The sequence below is a fragment of the Girardinichthys multiradiatus genome, chromosome 7 (genome assembly GCF_021462225.1).
Source record: "Girardinichthys multiradiatus isolate DD_20200921_A chromosome 7, DD_fGirMul_XY1, whole genome shotgun sequence".
Taxonomy (NCBI): Eukaryota; Metazoa; Chordata; class Actinopteri; order Cyprinodontiformes; family Goodeidae; genus Girardinichthys; species Girardinichthys multiradiatus.
Genome location: NC_061800.1, coordinates 5319604 through 5332879, shown reverse-complemented (window position 1 = coordinate 5332879; position 13276 = coordinate 5319604). Strand labels below are relative to the sequence as shown.

Genomic DNA, 13276 nt, shown 5'->3' with positions numbered 1-13276 from the left:
TTTTTTATTATAGATTTAATTTGTTGATATTCTAAAAATTTATTCTTGTCCATTCCATATTGTATAATTAATCTGTTAAATGGGATAAACTGAATTCCTTAAAATATATGTTCCAGATATTCATTTCCTTTACTCCTCTAATCTGGAAAGTTTATCATAAAATTTTTTTGTAGGATGTCAATGCTGTTCAAGATGAGTGTACTTCTGCATGGGATTAGTGAAGTCATTTTTAGATACCCTCACCCTGCTGTCAGAGAGGAGATGATATTAAGGCGCTTAAAGCATACATGTCATTTTATATTTGAGCTAATAAATGGTAGGCCTGAAATCTTAATATTATTGCAAAATGCCTGTTCTCCGTCTAGCCACGGTTCATCTAGAGGACTGTGTTTAAACCATTTTGAGATGTAATGTAGCCAATTAGCTGAGATGTATTGGTGAAAGTTAGGTAGATGTAGTCCTCCTATATATTTGGTCTTTTTAGCCTTTATCTTTGTAGTCCTATATCTTTGTAGTCCTATAAAACGCAGGGGTTTATCTTTCCAAAGAAATTTAGTGAACGAGGATTCCAGAGATCTTAACCAGTCAGATGATGGTTTATTTGGGATCACTGAGAATAAGCTATTGATTTTTGGCAAAACCATCATTTTTATTGAAGAAACCCTGCCCATGAGTTATATGGGTAGATATTTCCATCTAGTGAGATCATCTTCCACTTTTTTTAAAAGCAGGATGTGGTTTAGTTTTGTTAAATTTGCCAATCTAGGAGAAACATTAATATCCAAATATGTAATATTCCATGATTGCAGTTGTGTATTAAGGGAATTGTGGAAAGAACAATTAATTGGAAGAACTGTAGATTTTAACCAATTTATAGAATAATCTTAAGCTCTTGAGAAATAATTTATCAGTCTAATTACCTGAGAGGTTTGTGAATGCTGGAGAAAGAGTAATACATCATCTGCATAAAGACTGATTATCATTCTTCTTCTACTTCACAATTATGTTGTATTGTTCTATCACAGATAAATGCCTTAAAATACATTGAAATTTGTGACTGTAACCTCACAAATGTGAAAATGTTCATAGTGTAAATACATTTGCAAAGTGTTGTATATAAAATTAGGTTTCAATATTCCAAAAGACTGAGATTTAACAAAGACTGTAATCACCTTGCTCTCAAGCTACCTCAGAGACTAAACAAGCAAAGATTGACAAGTTGGTTTGGCCTAAAGTCTATTTAAAACATAAACATCAAACACAATGTAATTCAGAAGTACAGTTTTTTTATTTCAAAAAGTGTCTGTCTTAAGTCAGACGCCCCAACATAAATAATAAAACAGGAAGATGAACTTCAACACTGATGTATGATACCTGATGGGCCAAAAACTTCTCTTACATTGATGAGCCCTTTAATTAGAAGAAACAATTGCAGCATCTCGTCACCATCATATGTGTTGAAATACTGTAACATCTTGCAGTGTAGTCTTTTACTGAAAACAAGGTGGGAGGTCAATTTCAGTTGTCTATGATAAAATGTGTTTAACTACTGTCATCCCTCCCTGTGTTGGAGCTACTCATCTCAATCAGTGTTGTAGGGATAGTTAGAACAACCAGGACAACACCTATGTAGTCAGAAACTAGGGTGGTGGTCCCAGATTTGAAGAAAAATGGGAGTAAACACTATGTACTGTGCCAGTTATTAGGATATTAAACTATTTTGCCTTATCCTGGGAAAGTTTACTTTAAGGTGTTGGAAAGGAGGCTGAGACTCAATGAAACTCTGATTTAGGAATGGCTGGTTGTACACAGGTTGCCTATGTTCTGGGACTCAATGTAGTTTGACTGTCAACAGGTGTTTGATGGACCTCAAGAAATGTTATGACTCTGTCCAAAGTGACAGCATGTGCAGGACCGCTGCAGGAGTGTGAATGTGCCAGGGTGTCTTTTAAAGTCCATTAAATTGGCTGACTGTCCTTTAGACACAGCGTAGGTAGCTCCCTCAGTTGTGTATGTATGGGGACCAGACCAGGATAACGTCTGGGTGCATTTGTTTGGAGATGTTCCTCGGACATCTTACTGCTAGAAGGAACTACACATCCATTCTGGTGAGAACACCTTGGTATCTTGTATGAGAGGCAGGATAGCAACATAGGGGAGATACATTTCTGGGTATTCCCTCTTGGACCTACTCCTCTACAGCTAATTACAAATAACTGTGGAACCCTAAAGAATAGATTGATGAACCTTTAGCTTCACGGTGGGCTGCACGGTGGCGCAGTTGGTAGCACTGTTGCCTTGCAGCAAGAAGGTCCTGGGTTTGATTCCTGGCCAGGGGTCTTTCTGCATGGAGTTTGCATGTTCTCCCCGTGCATGCGTGGGTTCTCACTGGGTACTCCAGCTTCCTCCCACAGTCCAAAGACATGCCTGTTAGGTTAATTGGTCTTTCTAAATTGCCCTTAGGTGTATGAATGAGAGTTTGCATGGTTGTTTGTGTGCTGCCCTGTAATGGACTGGCGACCTGTCCAGGGTGTACCCTGCCTCTCGCCCATAGACTGCTGGATATAGGCACCAGCTCACCCGCGACCCACTATGGAATAAGCGGTAGAAAATGACTGACTGATGACTGACTGACCTTTAGCTTCTCATTATTTTTTACAGTTAAGGACAGTGCAGCAGGCTAACATAGCTAATACTTCTAGTACGTTTGCATACTAACACTTAAAGTGTCATAATTCAATTTTGTAAGGACACAAATGCAAAAGAAAACTGTTGTAAATATGAGTATTTAATTAATGTACAGAGTAAACTTACAAAGGTATTCCACTAGAAGAACAGACATGCAGCAGAGGAAATACCGGGGGTTAAAACAGGCAGGCAACAGGGGAATCCAGCAGTGAGCAATGAAAACCTGTGAGTTTAAATACAGAGGCTGGGTGGATAAATGACCAATGAACCAGAAGAGCTAATCAGAAGAAATGTGGTGCAGCTGTGGCAGAGAGAATGAAGAGCCACTGAAGGATTGAGGCCAAACACAGATGAGCAGAAACACAGAGAAGTCCAGGGAAGTAATGGAATCTAACTGAAAATTATCTCTAGATGTCGGGACTGGGGAACACTGTCTGGTGTGTGTGTGTGTGTGAGTGTGTGTGTGTGTGTGTGTGTGTGCTTAGTCCCTAGAAGGTGCTGGAGACCTTGGTGGAGGTGACAGGTGTTTCCTATCTTCGGTGATGAGCCCTGGTGTATTTAAACAGGAGGCAGCCAGCATTTCATCGCTCGAGTGTTAGCCTTCTGTGGTAGAGCTCCAGCCAACTTCTAGTTGCTTCTAAGTATTTACAGTTTTGATCTTTTGCTAATCTGCCTATGTCTTCTTTTGTGCGCTAGACCGGTGACTATCTGGATGTTACCCAGGCTGACCCGACAGACTGCTTCCCTAAGCTTACTCGGTTTCAGACTGTTGAAGAACCTGAGCTTCTCAGATGCTTCGCTGCTACTGATCTACTGGATCACTCCTGCTGGCTGCCTCCAGGCAACTCTTGCCTCACACCGATTCCGCAGAACCTGTCCACCCTCCACCGTTCTCAAGCAACCCAGCCCCGGCATTGTTCGACCAGGGACCATTGCCCACTCTGTGTACTAGGTGCTCTCGTACTTACCACACGGTGCTCCTCATTATGGTCAGCCCGAGTCCCTCTCCTCCTGGCGGAGTTCACACCCGGCCTACCGCTGCTGCGTACCAGAGCCACCCTGTATTCCTGAACACAATAAAACGTATTACAAACTTTTCTGCTTCTCCTGAGCGTTCTCTGCATGTGTGTCAAGTCGGTTTTCAAAACTATGACACTAGATGGATTAAGAACACAAAAACACAAAAGAATAAACCAATAAGAAAAACACCTAACAACAAGCAAAGGAAAAAGACCTAAAGAACAAAGTAAACAGTGAAGAAATGGTCAAAGTACCCTCAAAAGAAAATCAAAACTCAAACACATACAGATCATCACATAAAGTGCTTTATAATCATTTGAGACGCCATGCAGAACAATGTCTGAAAGCTCTTTAGAAATATTTTATAAAGTCAGAAAAATGACAATATTTTCCCAGTTTTTCTTGTTCGTTTCATTGCATGATTGCAGTCTTGCACTGAACTGACTCAGGTTGATGAATTAAATCTGAAGATGCTTGGTAATTGAGTTGAGTACCTTGCAAATTTGTAAAGCTAACTGGATGACATTTTCAAACCTTCATAACTCTAAAGCAATAATATTGAGGTATATCAGAATTTTAGAGTTAGAATTCACTTCAGAATTCCAAATATAATAACAGAAAGAATATTTCTTCTAAAGTCTAAGGTCTCTTTAAGATGTATTTTCAGTTTATAAAAACTGCAGTAAACTCAATTTGGATTATTGGAGGTAAAACATTTATTGAAAAAATATGAAACCTAACCGGTTATTGTGGTTTGTGTTGACTCTTCAAAGTCAATTATAAAGCTGGGGGAAAATCAGGACTTTGGATTCATCTCCATTTGTTTTGTTCTTGTCATGTTTTGGTTTGTTGGGAAACAGCAGAAATGTTTGACTTGTGCTCCACTTTAAGTGCTGAGGAAACCTGAGCTGGAAAAATGAGCAAGTGGTCTCAACATGATGACTCCTTACCTTAACAGATACCACAATCTGAGAGTGTTGGACATGAAATATGTTGGGGTTCTAAACGTATCGTTGGACCGCTCACCACAGCTCTGACTTCAATGGTGTCTGCCTGGGCAAGTAGAGGCATTAGTTTTAACCTGAACATTTGCCAGGGGGCCCTGGTCCCACCACCATGTGTTGGCTGAGTAGACTACTGTTAATGTTGGGAAGTAATGTATGGCTCCCAGTGCTAACTCCCTGCCTTTTACATCTCAATCAGGTCACTCTAGTTTATTTATATATTGTCGGGTGGTGGTGGTGGTGGGGGGAGTGTGGGGGCTAAAAGATTAATGTGGCAGTATTTTTTTTTCTCGCCCTCGTTCTGTATTTAGTTTGCAAAAAGCTTTTATAATGAATTTGAAAGGCGGCTCAGATCCAAGCTTTTGAAATTCCCAGAGCGGCACTAAGTGAAAGGCCCAAGCAGGGCAGCGTAGAGAAGCCAAAATAACAGAATGCTTTAACTTCAAATATGGAATAGATTTTATAAAAATCGAAATGAATTAATCTTCATTTTTCTCCCTGCACTGCTTTCTTTTTTTATTAGTTTCCTTCCCTGCCCCTGCATCTCCTCCATGCTCCTGTTGCACTCTTCTGCATTCTGCTCTTACCCACTCAGTCGCACGCTATTAAACAAACACTCCTAATATTTTGAGCAGGCTGGCAGTTTGAATTTCATCTTGCCGACGCATCTTGTTTCTCTCAAGCTCTGACTGTTTTGACATGCGGCCCGATTAAATTATAAACAAGCAGGCCTCCTGATGGTGATGCTGGAGCCACTAATTTCCCTAATTGTTTGCAGTTGTCTGGGAGGCCAGCCTCGGAGGCCCAGGCCTGATCCCCCTGACTGGCACTGCTGAGTTAAAGGGAACACAAAGAGGGGGAATGAGGAGGTGAAGGAAAAGGAAAGAGGAGAGGAAAAGACTGGATGGGTAAATAGGAGGCTTAGCAGGTAAAACAGGGGGCTGGGGTAAGAAATTAGAGTGGAGGAGTAATTTAGAGGTTCTCAATCAGTTCACCCACTGGTCTTCAAATCCCCCCATTAGAGAACAAAATGGCTGACCTGCAGGTACCCTGCAAGAACATCAGTTTATTGAGAAGGCTCTCTTGGTGTTTTCCTCAGAGCTTTTCTGAGTCATGTGCAGTATTGCAACTCAAACAAGCTTGGTTTTGAAACAGATTTTATCATTCTTGTCTCCAATTTGTTATCCATTTTTAAACCAGCCAATTTCCATTTTAGAAGATATTGAATTCTCCTCAAAAACTTTCCTGTAAGATGATATAAAAACAGTTTTGAATATATTTTATCTTAGTATTCCTTCTACAAACAGTCAGTTTTTATTATTACCATTATTATTGGATACAGAACCTTTGTGAAAACGCTGTTTTATAGGAATATAAGGTGACATTAATATCTATCACTGATGGTCATATTTCAGGAGTTAATTTTCTTTATTTGGTTTGTCTTTCAGGGTTTTGTGATTAATCTAGGTATTTAAAAAAAATATGTAAATGGGCTAAGACAAGATCTTTAAGCAGTTTAAGTTTCATAAATAGATGACCAGCTCACCTTTGTGATTTATCATAGGTTTAGACCTAAATCTAACCCCCAGCACCAGCCTGTTGATATCCAAAAAACAATAAACCACCTCAGAAAATGTCAGTACCAACAGAGACTATCTGGATATGAATCAATATGAACAGAAGAGGACATAGTGTGGTGTTGAATCACATACCTCCTTCTGTTCCTGCTATTTTATGAAAACCAGACCATCTTCGTCTTGATAATTCCTTCACTCACCAATCCAATTTGTAATGTGGCCAGTACATCATAACATTTTTATCTCATCTCTTTGTTGGAGATGAGCTCAGAGACTTAATTTTCCTTTGTTTGGTCCCTCCAGTAGCAGGATACGATTATCACTCTGTTCTGCATCACATGTATCCTGTATATACCCCTGGCAGTGTTAAGAGTTAAATAATCTTTTCATTTGGCCAATAAGTTTCATCTGGCTGGAAGTAGTATCACCATTTTAAAGTGGCCCAGGCATTTAATCTGATCAAGAATTGTAGACCAGAAATTACATAAAAGATCTTCAATGTCTCATTTTTTTTTTTTTTACTATGTACATAAAAACAGATATAACTTTTCTCAACTGATTCCTATTTTGACATGATTTTATTATGTTTTTTTAATAACCTTTGACTTTAATTTAACTGAGTACTCCACACCTGACAGAAAATTTCACAATAGTAGATCATTAGCAGACAATGCTGTAACAATCCTTAAAGAATCTTTTCCATTTTTAATTTCCCCATTATCAAAGAAAAACAAAGATGACGGCAATAATTTGGTTTCTTCCCTTTCACAAATTGATTCTCTTGTTCAATTCAATTCAGTTTATTTATGTAGCGCCAACCCACAACACATGTTGTCTCAAGGCACTTCACAAAAGACAGGTACATACATTCCAATTAATCCTAACCATTGAACGGTGCAGTCAGATTCAGTTATTTATTCAAATTGGATAAAACGTTTTTCTATCAAAGGAAACCCAGCAGATTGCATCGAGTCAGAGACTTGTAGCATTCACTCCTCCTGGATGAGCATGTAGAGACAGTGGACAGTCACTGGTGTTGAGAAGAGAAAAGAGAGAGAAAAGAGAGAGAACAAAAAGTTAAAAGCTAATATAACAGCAAATAATGCAAAATTGGAGAGTAGTGTGAGAATGTAGCGAAGAGGGTGTTAGTGGTCATTATGTCCTCCAGCACCCTAAGCCTATAGCAGCATAACTACAGAGATAGCTCAGGATAGCTTGTTCATAGTGTTACTTCATCATTGCGTGGTGCATTAGACAATGCAGCCCCCTTGAAAAAGAAGGTAATTATTTATAGGAGGCTAGCTCCTTGGTTTAATTCAGAGCTGCATACTTTACAGCACTGTGTTAGAAAATTGGAGAGAAAATGGCGGTCTACACACCTAGAGGATTCCTACTTAATCTGGAAAAATAGTCTACTGTTGTATAAAAAGACAGTTCGCCAAGGCAGAACAGCTTATTTCTCATCATTAATAGAAGAGAACAAGAATAATCCTAGGTTTCTCTTTAGTACAGTTGCTAAACTAACACAGTCATAGCTCTGTTGAGCCATCCATTCCCTTAGCTCTCAGCAGTCATGACATTATGGGATTCTTCTTAAATAAAATTGATTCTATTAAAAATAAAATCTTTGACATACTCCCAAAGATGATTACTTCATCCTCAGCAAGTGAGACAACACTGGAAGTAACTGTAGAACCTGATTTGTGTTTGGACTGTTTTGATCCTGTGGAGCTTCCTGAGTTATCAGAAATATTAGCTTCATCTAAACCTTCAACTTGTATGTTAGACCCAATCCCAACCAAATTATTTAAGGAAGTGTTCCCTCTGATTACCAGCCCCATTTTAGATATGATTAATCTATCTTTTGTAAATGGATATGTACCACAGGCTTTTAAGGTAGCTGTAATTAAACCTTTGCTTAAGAAACCTTCCGTTCTTATCTAAAGAACGGAAGACTAAGACTAGTAATCAAGTGTGTGAGCATTTACTCCTCAGAGACCTGTTTGAAGAGTTTCAGTCAGGCTTCAGCTCTGCTGAAAGTCACTAATGATATTCTCATGGCATCATATAATGGACTTATGTCTGTACTTGTCCTGTTAGATCTCAGTGCTGCATTTGATACAGTCAATCACAATGTTCTCTTAGAAAGGCTGAAACATGCTGTAGGGATCAGGGGAACAGCACTAGGCTTGTTTACATCTTATTTGTCTGACAGATTCCTGTTTGTTCATGTAAATGATAAATCATTTTTAAACTCCAGGGTTAATTGTGGAGTACCACAGGGTTAAATGCTCACTGCTCATTATGTGGGCAAATTCTCTATCTATGGTATGGACCCTCAGGTATTAAACAGGTTTCTAGGATTTCCTTCTTTTACCTCCGGAACCTTGCCAAAATCAGAAATATTATGTCCAGGAGTGACGCTGAAAAACTAGTCCATGCATTTGTTATTTCAAGGCTGGACTATTGTAATTCTTTACTATCAGGATGTCCACAAAATGCAGTTAAAAGCCTTCAGCTGATCCAAAATGCTGCAGCAAGAGTTCTGATGAAAATTAAAGAGAGAGATAATTTTTCTCCTATTTTAGCTTCCCTTCATTGGCTCCCTGTTAAATCCAGAATACAATTTAAAATTCTCCTCCTCACATGTAAAGCCCTTAATGATCTAGCTCCATCATACATCAGAGATCTGATTGTTCCATACGTTCCTAACAGAGCACTTCGTTCTCAGACTGCAGGTTTACTGGTGGTTCCTAGAGTCTCTAGAAGTAGAATGGGAGGCAGATCCTTTAGTTATCAGGCTCCTCTCCTGTGGAACCTGTTAAGGCTTGCGAGATATAGGACCCCAGAATGCAGACGAGCAGGCAGCGTGATGGTAAGTGCAAAGGTTTAATAATAAAAAAACTCACTCACAGCAGGAACAAAACAACAAACGGGCAGGCAGAACAGGCAAAAACAGACATGGCCAGGCGAGACAGGCGTGGCGTGACTACAGGACAAGAGTATTATCAGAATAATGTTTCCGCCAAAAACAACTGAACAGGAGTGTATATATGGAAAGTAAACCAGGTGGAGCTAGGAGACAGATTAGTTTGAAGCAGGTGAACTGGATAAAGATAATTAACAGAAAGTGGTTGGAGCAAGAACAGAGACTCTTGAATACAAATAGAAAAACAGGAAGCAAAAGCATAACCAGATCCGAAAACCAAACTTGACAAAACATGAACAAGACAACAAAACAAAAGCATGACCAGGAAAACAAACAGAAACATGATTCAAAACTTGAACTGTGAATAAGACCAACAAAAACCCAGAAACCAAAAACCAAACAACCCCAAATCATAACAGAACCAGCTCCTAGTTTTAGTCCGTGAGGCAGACACCCTGTCTACTAAGGCTAGGCTTAAAACTTTTCTTTTTGATAAAGCTTATAGTTAGAGTGGTTTAGGTTATCCTGAGCTATCTCTGTAGTTATAGGCTTAGGCTGCTGGAGGACATAATGACCACTTTCACTCTCTTTGCTAGATTCTCATACTACTCTCCAATTTTGCATTATTTGCTGTTATTTCAGCTTTTAACTTTGTTCTCTCTCTTTTCTCTTCCTAGAAGCTACACCTGGCCTGACTATGTGTCTACCTGTGACACCTTTCTGGAGGAGGACATCGTCCAAGCTGCTGCTGCCAATAACTTAATGCTCACCCTCTACAGATGATAAAGTTGGCCCTCTCTTTCAGTGTTTAATCGTGTTTCTCCTAGACATAGGTGCTGGCTGAACTTCTACTGTGACTAACTGTATGTGCTCTCTCTCATACTCTAGACTTGAAAACTGCCTCAGAGTTCATCTGCTTAGTTGTCTTTCTCTCCTAAATGAAGCCTCTAAATGCGTTATAACCATTAATGTTTCATTATTCTTTCCTATAGAAATTACTCCTAGATCAGTGCTTCTGTGTTCTCTTTGTGTCTCTACTCTGTTCTCTCAAACCCCCAGTTGGTTGTGACAGATGGCTGCTTACACTGAGCCTGGTTCTGCTGGAGGTTTCTTCCTGTTAAAAGGGAGTTTTCCTCTCCACTGTCGCTAAATGCATGCTCAGTGTGAGGGATTGCTGCAAACTCAATGCAAGCAACTGTCCACTGTCGCTACATGCTCATCCAGGAGGAGTGAATGCTGCAAGTCACTGACTCGGTGCAATCTGCTGGGTTTCCATAGATAGAAAAACTTTTTAACCAATTTGAATAATAAACTGAATCAGACTGCACTGTTTGATAGTTAAGATTAATTGGAATGTATGAACCCAACTTGAAATCTGTATGATTCGATTCAATTTACTTTGTGAAATGCCTTGATACGACGTGTTGTGAATTGGCACTATATAAATAAAACTGAATTGAATTGAAACTGAATGTTTTAAGATATACCTGTCTCACCTCCTCTCAGAAACAAACTTCTTGGTGGAATGATATGACATGATGAAAATGTAAATAATTTATTGCTGGGATTAATAAATAACAAAATTAATAAATAATTTTTAAAATCTCTAATAATAATAGAAGTAAATCTGGTAATACTTTCGGATCTATTTGATAAAATCCGACCAAAAGATATATTTCATCTTATTATTATTGTGTCTGTGTGTGTGTGTGTGTGTGTGTGTGTGTGTGTGTGTGTGTGTGCGTGCTTCACACCGGTGTTAAAAGGCTGTTGAGCCGAGCTGTGAATGTTATCCTTGCTGGCATCAACAGACAAGCATCGTTACCTTGCAGACAGCACTGGAGTCATATCACTACTGTCATCACCCAATCACTGGTGTCCCCTGTATGAGGATGCGTGTTTGTGCGTAAGAGTCCAATGTGGGTTCATTTAGCGTGACAGTGGAGATGGCAGCCTTTGTTGTTGAGCAGGTGAGCTAATACAGCCCTTTTATACAGAGGGAAGACCTGGGGAGAAACACGTACACACACGTCTCCGGGTACTGCTTATGCTCAGAGAAGGAAAAAAAGTTCTGCCAGTGTTGGTCCATCTGTTACACTTCCAGAAGAAATTATTTAAATTTGAGGTCACCTAAAAAAGAAAATGGAATTGAATTTAAAGATAATATACTGGAAAAGGCTTTGGGCTGAGAACAAACCACATCAATAATAAAACTCTACATGTACCCCCAGTGCATATTATACTGTGTCTTCCCTTAGTAGCTACTTATCTTTCTCCACACAGTCCAAAAACATAAATGTTAGGTAAATTGGTAAAATTGTGCTAAGGCGTGGTTGTGTTGGTGAATAAATGTTTGTTACTTCTTTGATCCACTAATCATAGGCATAAAAGTGATAAACACTGGGCTTTTAATGATGTAATAAAATAATTACTGTGCAATTTCTCTAATCTAGATATGGCCAAATTTATGCATAAAGGCTCAAATGTGTTCAAACACTCCCATTAATGTTTGTGTAAATGTTGCTTAGCAAGCTACCAGTCAAACACACTCTGTAGCTATCAACAAGCTATTTGCCCATTGCTAGTTGGAGAGCAGAATTGCTAGAGTTCATTTAAATTGGTTCTATTCCTGGCACAGACACTGCTTTTAAGTTGAATCCACATCTTTTTTTAGATGGTTTAGACTGGGGCCTTAGCACTGTAACAGAAACGTGCTTTTGCCCATCCATTTTAAACACCTTATTGTGTTCAAGTCTTAACCATGTTGTGATGGCCACACCTGCAGCCACACAGTCGGTAACCCCACACACAAACACTTTTTCATTTTGAGTTTTCATATACACATTCACTGCAGCAAAAATACATGGGTTTCTGTTTATATTTTCATTTGACAATATTGAAATACATTAGTTCTAATTGTAGCGTGCACATTTGGTTAACTTTTGTATATTTAATTTTGTCAAATATTTAAAATTTTCTGTGTTTTTTTTACTGGTGCTGTGGGGGAGTACCTTGAACAGAAGCAATGGACTCTGGCTGGCACACTCAAATTCCAGATTGACTGATTGGGTGATACCATCTGGAGTTCCACCATGGGGGAAGACCATGGAGTCTTTATTCTAATTTTTGCATAAGTTCTCTTTGTTTTGTGATTTGCTTATTTTGTTTAGTTATTAGTCATTCAAGTACATTTTTAAGCTAACTGTTTAGTTATTTTTGCCAGTTAAATTTCTGTATATGTTTTCCTTCCCTTTTCCTCATTGTGTTAGTCTGGTCTGATCAGCCAGTATTTAGGTCCCCTTTGTTTGCTGTGTATGAGGTCAGTTTGTTTGTTTGAGCAGTTAGTTTGAGGTTTTGTTATGTTTAACCCTGATTTTTTTGTCTTGAGTTTAGTTTCTTTATTGGACCTCTTTTAAGGGCATTGTAACCATTATTTAAAATTTGTTATTTTGGGGAAATAAAACCCATGTTCTTTGAAAATTATTACTGTGTCCTCATGCTTGACCGGCTCGGTCCTTCACACATGTACTTGCTGGTATGAAGTTAAGTTGAATAATTTATAGGTGGTCCTTTTTCTTAAATATTCCTACAGCTTTGTGCAATATACCCATTTGTCTGGCAGCAAAAGAACCTGTTGGCATGATGCTACGTCTACCTTGCTTGACAGCTGGTATAATGTTCATTTTGCCTGTTCATGTCGGCAGCTGCAATTTTCACATGAGCTTAGGAGTTGTCCATTTTGGTGCAGGGGACTATTTCTTGGTCAGCACAAAAGAAATTTGCCAAGTTTGTCACAAAGAGTGGTCAGCTATCTAGCCAGAATTATGGAATTAAAAATCTTGATGGCAAAAAAAAACCTCTTGTCAAGGAGCAACACTGTAAGGCTCAATTAAAGGTATTTGTTGGGATGTATATAAATGCCTGAGTTCAGTATTTATAATTTTGACCCAGTTTCAAAAGAGAAAATATACATTGAATTCAAATTTGTGCACTCACTGTTTTTGAAATATATTGAAGTTGTGTTTTAAATGATCATTCTACCCTGATAAAAACATGGT

The 13276-nt window shown here is 38.8% G+C and overlaps 1 long non-coding RNA gene across 1 annotated transcript; it reads left to right on the top strand.

Annotated features, from left to right (window-relative positions):
• The first annotated feature begins 3039 nt into the window (after positions 1-3039).
• On the top strand, positions 3040-3785 carry LOC124870822. The gene is made up of 2 exons (XR_007038896.1): positions 3040-3296; positions 3385-3785. It is a non-coding gene; the product is annotated as an uncharacterized LOC124870822 (long non-coding RNA).
• The last annotated feature ends 9491 nt before the right edge of the window (positions 3786-13276 follow it).